The sequence below is a fragment of the Symphalangus syndactylus genome, chromosome 20 (genome assembly GCF_028878055.3).
Source record: "Symphalangus syndactylus isolate Jambi chromosome 20, NHGRI_mSymSyn1-v2.1_pri, whole genome shotgun sequence".
NCBI classification, from domain to species: Eukaryota; Metazoa; Chordata; class Mammalia; order Primates; family Hylobatidae; genus Symphalangus; species Symphalangus syndactylus.
The window spans coordinates 48,557,833-48,572,019 of NC_072442.2; the positions used below are offsets into that span (position 1 = coordinate 48,557,833).

A 14,187-nucleotide genomic window follows, 5' to 3' on the forward strand; every position below is an offset into this window, starting at 1 on the left:
CTTTTTGGTTAGAGAAGTGTGGTGAGTAAAAACTAATAAAGGATGGTTGAGCAACTTAGCGATGATACTAATTTACTGGGCTAGAAAATACCAGAGGAGAGTTGTTCATAAGGGAGGCCTGGAGTGAAATTTGGTTATCCAGATAATAGATGACAGCAAAGGCAGTGGATGAACTAGGAGGAGAGGACATTGAAAAAGGAATTAATTAATTAATTAATTATTGAAAGAATCTCATTCTGTCACCCAGCCTGGAGTGCAGTGACACGAACACAGCTCACTGCAACCTTGACCTCAGGCATAAGCGATCCTCCACCTCAGCCTCCCAAGTAACTGGGACTATAGGCATGTACCATCATTGCTGGCTAATTTTTTTTTTTTTTTTAATTTTCTGTAGAGATCAGGTCTCCCTTTGTTGCCCAGGCTGGTCTTGAAGTCCTAGCTCGAGTGGTCTTCCCACCTTGGCCCCCCAACGTGCTGGAATTACAGGTGTGAGTCACTGTGCCCTACCATGATTTTTATTTTTTAAAGATGGGAGCATCTTGAAATGCTGATAGAAATAGCTATTAAAGGATGAGTTTCAAAATACAGCAGTCAAAATATAAGAGGTTCCTGGGTGAATGAGTGGGAGTGGGATACAGAGCAAAGGTAGATAATTTGACCTCAGAGAGAAAAAGTAATATGTCTATTTTAATAGGAGGAGAGGGTGTGCGTTAATGGGCTTGGGTCTGTAGGTTTGTTGGTGGGTAGTTGACAGAGTTCTTTCTGATAATTTTTATGGCATGTGTTTTTCTTGGTGTTATAGAAGCTGAAAATATAGGTTGAGAGTGATGCAAAGAAATGAGGTCAGAGAATGTTCACAGGGAACTGACTAAAAAAGCAATAGATTGCTAAGAAGTAAAAAGAGTCAGTTGAGATTTGCAAGCATAGATTTCTGACATATTTGGTATATCACTAACTAATATGACTTTCTTTAGCAGTGCTCAGCAGCCTTGTTATAGTTGGAATCAGCTTGAATTTTGCTTTGTATTTTATGTGGAATCAGAGAGCAAAGGGGCAAGGGAGTTTGGGGGTTTGGTGGGGAGAGTGATTGAAATGATGGATCATTTTCTTGTGGGAAAAATTAGTAAATACAAAATAATATTAAAAAAACAAATGAAATGATGAATTTTATGCATGTTTTATGCATGTTTTCTTGTGCTGTTGCATGCCAAGTTTGACCCTCTGCATGTGTGGGTTCTGTGTCTGCCAGCCATGGATCAAAAGTATTAAAACTAAGTAGATAGACTGGGCGCAGTGGCTCACGCCTGTAATCCCAGCACTTTGGGAGGCCAAGGCGGGCGGATCACGAGGTCAAGAGATCGAGACCATCCTGGCTAACATGGTGAAACCCCATCTCTACTAAAAATACAAAAAAATTAGCCGGGCATGGTGGCAGGTGCCTGTAGTCCCAGCTACTCGGGAGGCTGAGGCAGGAGGATGGCATGAACCGGAGGCAGAGCTTGCGGTGAGCCGAGATCACGCCACTGCACTCCAGCCTGGGCGACAGAGTGAGACTCTGTCTCAAAAAACAAAAAACAAAAAACAAAAAAACTAAGTAGATAATACAAATAAATATAGTATAAGTATTTACATAACATATACATTGTATTATGGTTATAAGAATCTAGAGCAAAGACAAATGAAATGATGAATCAAGGATTCCAGTTGAGAGAGAGAGGAATTAAAGACCAGAGGAGACTGACTAGGACCCTAAAGCCTTCATTTTCGTCTCATTTATTGAAACCACTTCTTAATGTCTGGGTGGATGGAGTGGTGGAGGGGAGTTTTACACATGTTTTCTTGTGTTGTTTCATGCCAGGTTTGACCCTTTGTGTGTGGGGTTCTGTGTCTGCCAGCCATGGATCAAAAATATTAAAAATAAGTAGATAAATAATACAAATATAGATAGATATTTACATAGCATTTACATTATTAGGTGTTATAAGAATCTAGAGATGATTTAAGGTATATAGGAGGATGTGCATAGGTTATATGCAAATACTATATCATTTTACATAATGGACTTAAGCATCTGCAGATTTTGGTATCTATAGGGTGGGTGTATGGGGCAAGTGTGGGGGTGTCTTAAAATGAATCCCCAGCAGATACCCAAGGATGACTGTATGTGCTTATCTTTCTCTATAGCAATCTAACTAGAAACCTTTAGGGTTGCATAGACGAGATTGAGTATAAGATTTATGTTTCTGAATCCCTTGCATAGCCATGGCCCATCCCAGTGTAATAGTTCTTACGTGATATGTTGTGAGATTCTGCTGTCCTCTGAACTCTTTAGATATGGTATAAATTTTTGATTAATGTATAAAGTGTCTTTTTGTCATATTGAATATACTGTTAGTCCAGTATTTTTTGTTTCACTGATTTGTTAAGTGATATGGAATAACTTACTGTAAGAAAAAGTGTAGTCATTTTAGTGCCAAATAAAAAATTCAGGTGTTTTTACTGAGAACTGAGAACTTTGCTCTTACATATAAAAAGATACATATAATACAGTAAATGATTGTTAAATAGCAACACAGCATTTGGACCACCACATTAATAGTGTGACAACTCTTCATGCTTTTATAGACACTTGAGACATTGTTATATGCTTCTATAACATATGACATATGTAACTATGTTATACATATTGGCTACTATTATAATTGTTTCCTATTGCTGCTGTAACAAGTTTCCACAAATTTAGTGGCTTAAAACAACACAAATGTATTATTTAATACTTCTTACAGTTCTGGCAGTCAAAGTTTGAAATGAGTTTTTAATGGGGCAAAAACCAGTGTTTTGGCATACCTCTGTTCCGTCTGGAGACTGGGAGAGAATCTGTTTTTTACCTTTTCCAGCTTCTGGAAGCCATCTGCATTCCTTGGCTTGTGGCCACATTGCTCTGATATCTACTTTGGTCATCACATCTCCTCTTCTGATGCTTCTACTGCCCTTTTCCAGTTTTAAATGACATTTGTGACTACATTGGGTCTGCCTGGGTAAAATTCAGGAAAATCTCTCTATTTTAAGGTCCTCAACTTAATCACATCTTCAGAGTCCCTTTGCCATGTAAGGCGACATTCACAAATTCCAGAAGTTAGGATGTGGTCACCTTTGGGGAACCTCTGTCGACTTTGTTTGATTTTATTCTTGCTTTTTAAGTTTTGGCTATTCTGGGTCTGTTGCATTTCCACATAGTTTTTAGATCAGTTTCTCGATTTCTGAAAAGAAGGTAGCTGGGAGTTTGTTAAGTATTTTGTTGAATCTATAGATCAATTTGGAATTTGGAGACTATTGCCATCTTACCATTAAGTCTTCCAATCCATGGACATGGGTGTCTTTCCATTTAATTAGGTCTTCCTTAGTTTCTTTCAGTGATGTTTTATAATTTTCAGTGTACAAGTTTTATACTTTTGTTAATAACAATTTTTTTATTCTTTTTGATGTTATTGTAAATGTATTTTTTTATTTCATTTTTGGATTGTTCATTGATAGTGTAAAGAAATACAACTAATTTTTTAGGCCAGACATGGTGGCTCATGCCTGTAATCCCAGGAATTTGGGAGACTGAGGCAGGAGGATTGTTTGAGGCCAGGAGTTTGAAACCAGCCTGGTCAACATAGCAAGACCCCATCTCTACAAAAGAAAAATTAAAAAAAAATTAGGTGTGTTGGCATGTGCCTGTAGTCCCAGCTGCTGTGGAAGCTGAGGCAAGAGGATTATTTGAGCCCAGGAGTTTAAGGCATCAGTGAGCCATGCCCATGCCACGCATTGCAGCCTGGATGAGTGAGAGCCTGTCTCAAAAGAAAAAAAAAATACAGCTGATTTTTTAATGTGTATCTTGTGTCCTGCCAATTTGCTGAATTCACTTATTAGCTCTAATAGTTTTTTGGTATATTCTTTACATATGAGGTCATGTCATTTGTGAATACAGACTGAGTTATTATTTCTTCCTTTCCAATTTGGATGCCTTTTATTTCTTTTTCTGCCTAATTGCCTTGGATAGAACTTCAAGAACAATGGTGTACAGAAGTGGTAAGTAGATTTTTTTTTTTTGAGACAGAGTCTTACTCTGCCACCCAGGCTGGAGTGCAGTGGCGCATTCTCAGCTCACTGCAACCTCTGCCTCCTGGGTTCCTGGGTTCAAGCGATTCTCCTGCCGCAGCCTCCTGAGTATCTGGGATTACAGGTATGCACAACTACACCTGGCTCATTTTTTTTTTTTTTTTGTATTTTTAGTAGAGATGGGGTTTTGCCATGTTTGCCAGGCTAGTTAAATGGATGTTCTTGTCTTGTCCAACTTAGGAGGAAAGTGTTCAGTCTTTCAGAATTAAGCATGATCTTAGCCACAGGCTTTTTATAGATGCCATTTATCAGACTGAGGATGTTTCTTTCTATTTCTAGTATGTTGAGTATTTCTTTTTTAATCATGAAAGGGTGTTGCCTTTTGTCAGATGCTTTTTCTGTGTCTATGGAGGTAATTATTAAAGTTTTTGTCTTACTAATTTGGTATATTACGTTGATTTTCATATGCTGAACCAACCTTGTATTCCTAGGATTCACTTACCAGTTCTTGAGTTTGAGAAAATTAATCTAGGGTATGGTCATCTGAAGGCGCATGGTCTGAGATTTCCCTTAGATGATTAATTTCACCTTTATCAATAGAGTCTGGAGTACTGCCATCGTCTTTTTGCATTCTTCTTCTGATAAAATAATTGTGATACATCTTCCTCTGGAAATATTCTTCTCTTTGACATTTTGGGTAGAAAATGAAAATTCTTGTATCGTTAACTTGTTAAATGAAGAGCTTTAACAAAGGCTACGAAGCTGATGTGCCCTATTTCTTTTATATCTTCTTGAAAGATGATGCAATGCTTTGGGCAAAGCAATAAGAAAACTGAAGAAAGATGAAACAGTGATCACTTATTTCATTATTACATCATTCTTTTAGATAAATCCGTCACGTTTCCATTTTCTTTGGATTTTTTTCTTTCTTTTACAGTTTGCATGCATTGTAGAGTAATAAAGCCATTTTTTTTCAAGACCTTTTATAAATCCTGTTATCTTGTCTGGCTGGCTCACATTGTTTCCTGGGAAGGCCAGCCTGCAGTGGCTTAGATAATGTTGACAGTTGTAGTTGGTTTGGAGTGGACAAACAAGGGACATACTAATTCTTAGCTCATAATATAAGGATCCAGAATCGGGGGTGGATTGAGAACTCAGTTGTAAATCTGTCTGGAAATATTTGATAAAATACTTTATAAAATGCTTGACTTAGTTGAAATTCAGAAGTTAGGCAATTTAGTCTAAGGGGGAACAAGGTTGATGGAGGGTGTTGAGGTAAAGAAACACTGGGTCAGCTAGCTCCCAGTATTGGCCACCAGATGGCCTGGGCAGTTTAGGTGCCATATGAAGGAGCTTTGAAGGGGTGGAAAGAGAAAGCAGTACATGACCTGATAATAAGTATTGCAAAAATGAGGATTCATAATTTAAGCAGTGCTTGTACTACATACGAGGCTGACTGTGGAACCCATCATCAGTTACTTCCCTTTCTCAAGACTTCTTTATTAATTGTCCCATTTCCTTCCTTTGCCCTCCAGTCTTGAAGGAGATTGCATAATTTGAAGCTCTTCAATGCAGTTCAAAATTTTGCTCTTAGGGAAATTATCAAAGGTTATCAGCTGGGCATAGTGGTGTGCGCCGGTAGTCCTAGCTACTCCGAGGCTGAGATGGAAGGATCCTTTGAGCCAGGAGTTCAAGACCGCAATGAACAGTGATAGCATTGCTGTAATTATAAGAACTTGAAAGTTATGTCCTAGAATATATCCGAGGCATCTAGCAATTTATCTCAGTCAACACTTAAAGAAGGCCTTTCTTGATAATTATTAGTCCTTCAGCATGCCTTTCACAGAGGAAAAAACATGCAGTTTCCAGATGGTGGACAAATGATTTGTCTTTCTTGTATTGGCTTGATGCTATTACTGTATATAACTTTTTTTGAAACAGAGTTTTTACCTTTTCCAAAAGCCTCAAATTCATGCTAGATTTATGTTTCTGTCTAGTATTCTCATCATTCACACTGTTAAAGCAAACTAAATATGGCCTGAGAAGGACTCAGTACTTCTATATTTGAGTCCTTGTGGACAAACTGTAACCTAGCTTAACAGGCAGACAAGATTAAAAACCTCACTTAGGAGTACGCGCCTGTAGCAATAGCTGAGTCTTGGCAAATCCCAGCAGCCATGTTTCAATCACTCATAGACTGCTGCGTGTTCAAAGTGTGTTCAAATAAGGCAAATGCCAACCTGTAACCAGTGCAGCTGTTTCTGTACCTCACTGTCGATTTCTGCCCGTCACTTCCCTTTTTTTTGTCTATAAATTTGTTCTGACCACGAAGCATCCTTGGAGTCTCCCTGAATCTGGCGTGATGGGGGCTGCCTGATTGTGAATCGTTCATTGCTCAATTAAACTCGTTTAAATTTAATTTGGCTGAAGTTCTTCTTTTAACAACACTATTGCATTTGTCATTGGTTGTTTACTTCTCCCAGTATGGTTAAATACATACTCTTTTGAGTTCTTCCATTCTTCTCTATTTCTCTCTTCGTTTTTTTTTTTTTTGAGATTATTTGTGATTGTATTTTTTAGAGCCTCTCATGCTTTCAGCAGATATTCACTAAATTTTCTTTTCTTTTTCTTTTTTTTTTTTTTTGAGATGGAGTTCCGCTCTTGTTGCCCAGGCTGGAGTGCAGTGGCATGATCTGGGTTCACTGCAACCTCTGCCTCCCAGGTTCAAGTGATTCTCCTGCCTCAGCCTCCCAAGTAGCTGTGATTACAGCTGTGCACTACCACGTCTGGCTAATTTTTTTGTATTTTTAGTATAGACGGGGTTTCATCATGTTGGCCAGGCTGGTTTCAAACCCTGACCTCAGGTGATCTGCCCGCCTCAGCCTCCCAAAGTGCTGGGATTACAGGTGTGAACCACCACACCTAGCCTCTTTTTTTTTTTTTTTTAAAGAGGAAAAAAAAGGACAGAGTCTCACTATCTTTCTGTCACCCAGGCTGGCGTGCAGTGGTGTGATCATAGTTCACTGTAACTTTGAACTCGTGGGCTCAAGCAGTTCTCCTGCCTCTCAGCTTCCTGAGTAGCTGGGACTATAGCTGTGCACCACCAATATTTTCATCGTGTGCATTATTAACCCTGCATCTTATCTGTAATGTTTAAAAAGTTATTAGAAGTGTTTATTAAATGCATTAGTGTGTGTGTTGTATTGTCCTGCAGAAATTTCTCAGAGGAGAAGCTCTATGTTGACAAATGCTAGAAAATGGATAGCATTTGCTTTAAATACATGTAGCTTACTTTTTATAATTCTATGAATAGATTTGTATTCAAAAGGACTCTGAAGGTCATATCCAAATTATTGTGGAGAAAATCATAAAAGGAGATTGTATGGATTGACTGGAAAGATAATACTTAGTTCATCATTTGGATCAGTTTGTGGTCCTATTTTTATAATTAGAGACTTTCAGACAATATCTTAATATATTACTTTACATTATTTTTAATTTTCTTACCATTTGAAACATTTTCTTCAATCTTTAAACTATTAAAGCATTTTAATGGTATAATTTATTTATTTGGCATAGTTCTAATGTCAAGAAACTTGTTTCTCAGACTGGAAACCAGGTCAGAAATAAGAATAAGCCAATCCACCACAAAACCAAAAATGAGAATAAAAGTAATATCAAACCATTTAAGCAGGAAGTAGATATAGAGAAAGATATTTTTTAAAAAGCTGGCAAACAGGCTGAGATGACAGAGAATTCAGAACATGGTTAGGAATGAAGATCATTGAGATTCAGGAGAAAGTCAAAACCCAATACCAGGAATATAAGGAATACCATAAAATGAAACAGGAACTGAAAGATGAAATGGCCATTTTAAGATCCAGAGTGATTGCATAGAGCTGAAAAACTCACTTCAATAATTTCGTAATATAATTGCAAATATTAACAGCAGAATTGACCAAGATGAGGAACGAAACTCAGAGCTCGAAGACCAGTTCTCTGAAATAACTCAGTCAGACAAAAATAAAGAAAAAACAATGAAGAATGAACAGAATCTCTGAGAAATATGGGGTTGTGTAAAGAGATCAAATTTATGACTCACTGGCATCCCTGAAAACGAGCGAGAGAAAGCAAGCAACTTGGACAACATATTTGAGAATGTCATCCATGAAAATTCCCCCAACCTCACTAGAGAAGGCAACATTCAAATCAGGAAATGCAGAAAATCCTTGTGAGATGAATATCCCCGAGACACATAATCATCAGATTCTCCAAGGTTGAACTGAAAGAAAAAAATGTTAAAGGCAGCTAGAAAGAAGGGGTGGGCTACTTAAAAAGGGAACCCTGGTTAACAGCAGACCTTTCAGCAGAAGTTCTACAAGCAAGAACAGATTGGGGGCCTATATTCAGCATTCTTAAAGAAAAGAAATTCTAACCAAAAATTTCCTATGTAGCCAAACTAAGCTTCATAAGTGAAGGAGAAATAAGATCCTTTGCAGATAAGCAATTGCCAAGGGAATTCATTACCATCGGACCTGCCTTACAAGAGGTCCTCAAGGGAGGGCTAAATATGGAAAAGAAAGACCATTACTGGCCACCACAAAAAACACACTTAAGTACATAGACAGTTGACACTGTAAAGCAGCTATACAGTCAAGTCTGCATCATAACCAGCTAATAACATGATGACAGGATCAAATCCACATATATCAATATCAACACACATAGGGTCAAAGTAAAGGGATGGAGAAAAATCCATCAAGCAAATGGAAAACAGAAAAAAGCAGGGGTTCCTATTCTAATTTCAGACAAAACAGACTGATATAGTTTGGATATTTGTCCCTGCCCAAATTTCATGTTAAACTGTAATCCCCAATGCTGGAGGTGCGGCAGGGCCTTGTGGGAGGTATTTGGGTCATGGGAGCAGATCCCTCATGTCTTGGTGCTACCTTTACAGTAGTGAGTCAGCTCTTGAGAGATCTGGTCATTTGAAAGTATGTGGCACCTCCCCCCAACACACGCTGTCTCTCACTCCTGCTCTGGCCACTTCATGTGGCTGCTCCTGCTTCACCTGCCATGAGTAAAAGCTTCCTGAGGCCTCCCCAGAAGCAGGATGTGGAGCTGTGCTTCCTGTACAGCCTGTAGAACTGCAAGCCAATTAAACCTCTTTTCTTTTTTTTTTTTTTTTTTTTTGAGACGGAGTCTCGCTCTGTCACCCAGGCTGGAGTGCAGTGGCACAATCTCGGCTCACTGCAAGCTCTGCCTCCTGGGTTCACGCCATTCTCCTGCCTCAGCCTCTCCGAGTAGCTGGGACTACAGGCGCCCGCCACCACGCCCGGCTAATTTTTTGTATTTTTTAGTAGAGACGGGGTTTCACCGTGGTCTCGATCTCCTGACCTCGTGATCCGCCCGCCTCGGCCTCCCAAAGTGCTGGGATTACAAGCGTGAGCCACCGCGCCCGGCCAACCTCTTTTCTTATAAATTACCTAGACTCAGGTATTTATAGTAGTGCAAGAACAGCCTAATACACAGACTTTAAACCAACAATGGTCAAAAGAGACAAAAAGGCATTACATAATGGCAAGGGATTCAGTTCAACAGGAAGACCTATTTTAAACGTATGTGCACCCAACACAGGGGCACCCAAATTCATAAAACAAATTATTAGACACTTAGATAACACAAATTTGTAAGCTTTCTTAAAACATTTTGAGATTTTTTTTGTAACTTTTTTTTAAGCTAATCAACTATTATTAGCATTAGTGTGTTTTATGTGTGGCCTAAGATAATTCTTCTTCCACTGTGGCCCGAGAAAGCCAAAAGATTGGACATCCCTGGTATATGCCCAAAGCAATGTAAATTGTTCTACCCAAAACACATGTGCTTGGATGTTCATCATAGCTCTGTTCACAATAGCAACATCATGGAATCAACCTAAATGCTCATCAGCGGTAGACTGGATAAAGAAAATGTATGTATGCACCATGTAATAGTATGCAGGCATAAAAGAATGAGATCGTGTCCTTTGCAGCAACATGGACGGAGGAGCTGGAGGCCATTATCCTAAGCACACTAATGCAGGAACAGAAAACAATTACTTTATGTTCTCACAAGTGGGAGCTAAACACTGAGCACACATGGACACAAAGAAAGGAAGAACATACACCAGGGACTACTTGAGGATGGAGGGGTGTGGAAGGTGAGGATCAAAAAATTACCTATTGGATACTGTGTTTATTACCTGAGTGACAAAATCTGTACGCCAAACCCTGTCACATGCATTTTACCAAGAAAACAAATCTGTACATGTCCCCTTGAATCTACAATAATAAGTTAAAATAAAAAGCTGGCATTAGAATGGAAATATTAACAGGATGTCATGATTATCAAAATAGTACAGAAGTACTTAATAGTTAATTTGATTACATTATTAATTACATAAATATTTTTATGCATGGGATGTTTTACTTTTTTTAAACAACAGGATAAGAAAAGGGCTTTAAATATACAGGAGGGATGAACTTTGAAAATGAAAATTGATTGCCTATTAATATAGCAGAAGAAGACATTGAAATAGGTTATTGAGTCTCCGGCCTTGGTGGACCATTAAGAAGTCATTACTTCTCCTGAATGGTTTAGAATGGGTGTCACAAACATAAAAGCTTAGGGACCATGTAGATAACATAATGTTCCAATCAGCTAAGTGTAAGAAAATTAGAAATGAGTGGGGGCCTGTGAATGGCTTGTTATTTTCCTGTCCAGATATTTCACCTGCCAGGAATGTATCTGATGATTCCTCCTGAGAGAGAATATTTTAAAATTTGGATACAAAATTTGGAAAAGTAGGGTGAAATTTAGATTTACGTTAGTGTCAATTAGACCAAACTGCCTTCTCCCACTTAGCTTCAATTTGTGGAGTTTCTATATTAATATTTTATTATGATCAGTTTTCTATTGGTATGTTAACTTGAGGAAAATCATTTAATCAAAATGTAACTATGAGATGAGTAGCTTTATGTTTTACTTCTCTATATATTGAAGTAATTAAAAAGTGTTTTAGAATAGCAAAAAAAAAAAAAAACCCTCCACCTCTTCAAAAAGTAGCCATCACTATAATTTATGCCACCCATCAAAATATTTTACCTAAATCAACTTAAGTATGTTCTCCTGGTTTTTTTTTGACTCTTAGTAAATTTTAAGTAATAAATTGCTGTTTTTATGATAATGATAATCTGCGCTCATTTTTTTTCCTTTCAAAACTTTGAACAACTGGGTGTAAATAATCAGAGTTTGAGTTAGAAGTTCTCAGTAAGCCTAGAATATTCTTGGTTTTCCCTCAGATAGTTTTGAACTATTCCTACAATTTTCATGCCTTTTCTTGATTCCCTGGTACACATTCACTCTAGGTAGTCCTCATTGTTCTGGTTGATTTAAAATCATTTCTCGCGCAATGAAACTTACTTTTGTTATGCCCCTTCTTTACTAAGTCAGTAAATCTGATGAATCGTGTCTTTGCCTAATTTATTTACTCATTCAAGAAATGTTGAGAGCCTACCATGAACTAGGTGTTGTGGTTAAAAAGATTAATAAGACCAGGTTTCCTTTTCGTTTTTCTTTTCTTTTCTTTTCTTTTCTTTCTCTCTTCTTTTTTTTTTCGAGATGGAGTCTCCCTCTGTTGCCCAGGCTGGAGTGCTGTGGCACGATCTCAGCTCACTGCACCCTTTGCCATCCTGGTTCAAGCGATTCTCCTGCTTCACACTCCCAAGTAGCTGGGACTACAGGCGCATGCCAGCATGCCCGGCTAACTTTTTTGTATTTTTTAGTAGAGATAGGGTTTCACCACATTGGCGAGGCTGGTCTCGAACTGCTGACCTCAAGTGACCTGCCCGCCTCTACCTCCCGAAGTGTTGAGATTACAGGTATAAGCCACCGCGCTTGGCCAAGACCAGATTTCTTTATAAGGGATTTGATATGGACAGTGGTATACAAACAAAATATATGTAATTGATAAATTCAGTAAATATTTAGCACCTGCTGTGTATCAAGTATTATTTTACATTTACAGGGCTGTAGCAATGAATTAAACAGGCATCTTCTGTTCCCTCCTGGAGCTTATATTCTAGTAGGGAAACTGATAGACAAACAGGTGTATAAGATGTCATTTGGAGGTAAGTATTTGGGGGAAAAACACATAAGAAGATATGGGTGACAGTTTTGGAGCATAAATCATACCACAAAGTTGCCCTCCTCCGGAATTAAGGAAGCTGGTCTTTTGTATCTCAATGATTAATAATTAGTCATTGACTGAGAACCTCTCTAGGGTAGAAGTAGTAAGGCATGAAGCTTTCTGGGCAAGATGGTGCCAGTTAGCCAAAGGCAGTTCTCTGGAGAAGTGGGGGAGCATCTCCAAGCCATTAACAGCTCAATTATTTCAATTTTAAATAGTTTTAGTTATCGCATGTACATCCACTACTTAGAGTTTACTGTTAACATTTTATTTTAATTCATCACATATCTGCCTCTCCATGCCTCCATCAGTCCACCTTATTTTTTGATGCATTTCAAAGTAATAATCTGCAGACATGTATATGCTTTCTCCATTTAAGCATGAATATTATTGTGGATTTTAGCATTTGTTTACTTTTTTCATTTGAAAAAAGTAATCATCTTCAAAACATATAGAATATCACCATCATCCTAGAAAGGTTCCTCATGCCATTTCTAAGTTAACCCCCATATCTACCCCCAAGAGACAACCATTATTCTGATTTTTTTTGGCATAGATTATTCTTGAAGTTGGTATAAATGTAATAATACAATGCATACACTTCTCTGTAAAGGTTCTTTCACTTGGCATATTATATGTTGTGATTTATCTGTGTCGACTGTATGAGTAGTTCATTCCTTTTTCTTGCTGAGTAATATTCCTCTTTGTGAATATCCCATAGTTTATTATTCATCTGTTGATGGACACCTAGTCTAGGCATAGGGTATTATAAATCTGTTATGAAAATTGTTGTACTAGTCTTTTCATTATGCACATATGTTTTAATTTCGGGTAAATAGTAGAGGTGGAATCATGCATTAGGTGTACACTAAGTTTCATAATAAACAGCTATATTTTTCTCCAAAGCCATTGTACCATTTTATACTCCTAAAATAGTGTGTTGGAGTTTAAATTACTCTTCATCATGATCAATATTTGATATTGTCAAACTTTTTAAAGTTAGCTCTTCTGGTGGGAGTGTAGTGGATAGCTAATTATAATTTGTATTTCTGCAATGACGTATAATGTTGAGCCCTTATAATTTGGGTGTGAGTCATTTATATATCTACTTTTTAAAACTACCTGTTCAAATCTTTTACCCATTTGAAAATCGATTGTCTCTTTATTACTGAGTTGTAGGTGTTCTTTATATACAGTAGTCCCTCTATATCCACATTCCAAGACGCACCCCCCAGTGGATGCCTGAAATGACAGATAGTACCAAATCCTGTACACGCTATATGCAATAACTGATCTGATAACCAGGGTGCCTACTAATTGACCAACGGGCAGGTAGCATATACAGCGTGGATAAACTAGACAAAGGGATGTTTTACCTCCCAGGCAGGATGGAGCAGGATGGTGTGAGATTTCATCAGGCTACTTAGAATGGTGTGTAATTTAAAACATGAATTATTTCTGCAGTTTTCCGTGTAATATTTTTAGACTGCAGGTAACTGAAACCATGGAAAGCAAAACTGCAGATAAAGGGGGACTACTGTATCTTGGATGTAAGTCCTGTGTTATATATGTTTTGTGAATAATTTTTCCCAGTTTGTGGCTTGCCTGTTAACCTTTAATGTTATCTTAGTGAGCAGATGTTTTTAAATTTTTAATAACCTCCAAATATATGTTTTTTTAAAGTGGCTGTTGCTTTCTATGTTCCTAAGAATCCTTTGTCTACCTGTAAATAGTGAGACAGTCTGTTTTTTAATTTGTTTGTTTTTTTCAAACTGTACTCTGCTTTCTTGAAGATACTTTCCAGAAACAGTCATGGTATTTCAGGCAGGACATGGGCAGACAATCATTAACAGTAT

The 14,187-nt window shown here is 37.8% G+C and overlaps 1 protein-coding gene across 6 annotated transcripts in view; it reads left to right on the forward strand.

Moving 5' to 3' along the window:
- TANC2 (tetratricopeptide repeat, ankyrin repeat and coiled-coil containing 2) overlaps nucleotides 1-14,187 on the forward strand; it is a 489,961-nt gene that overhangs the window by 35,543 nt on the left and 440,231 nt on the right. The window lies entirely within an intron of this gene.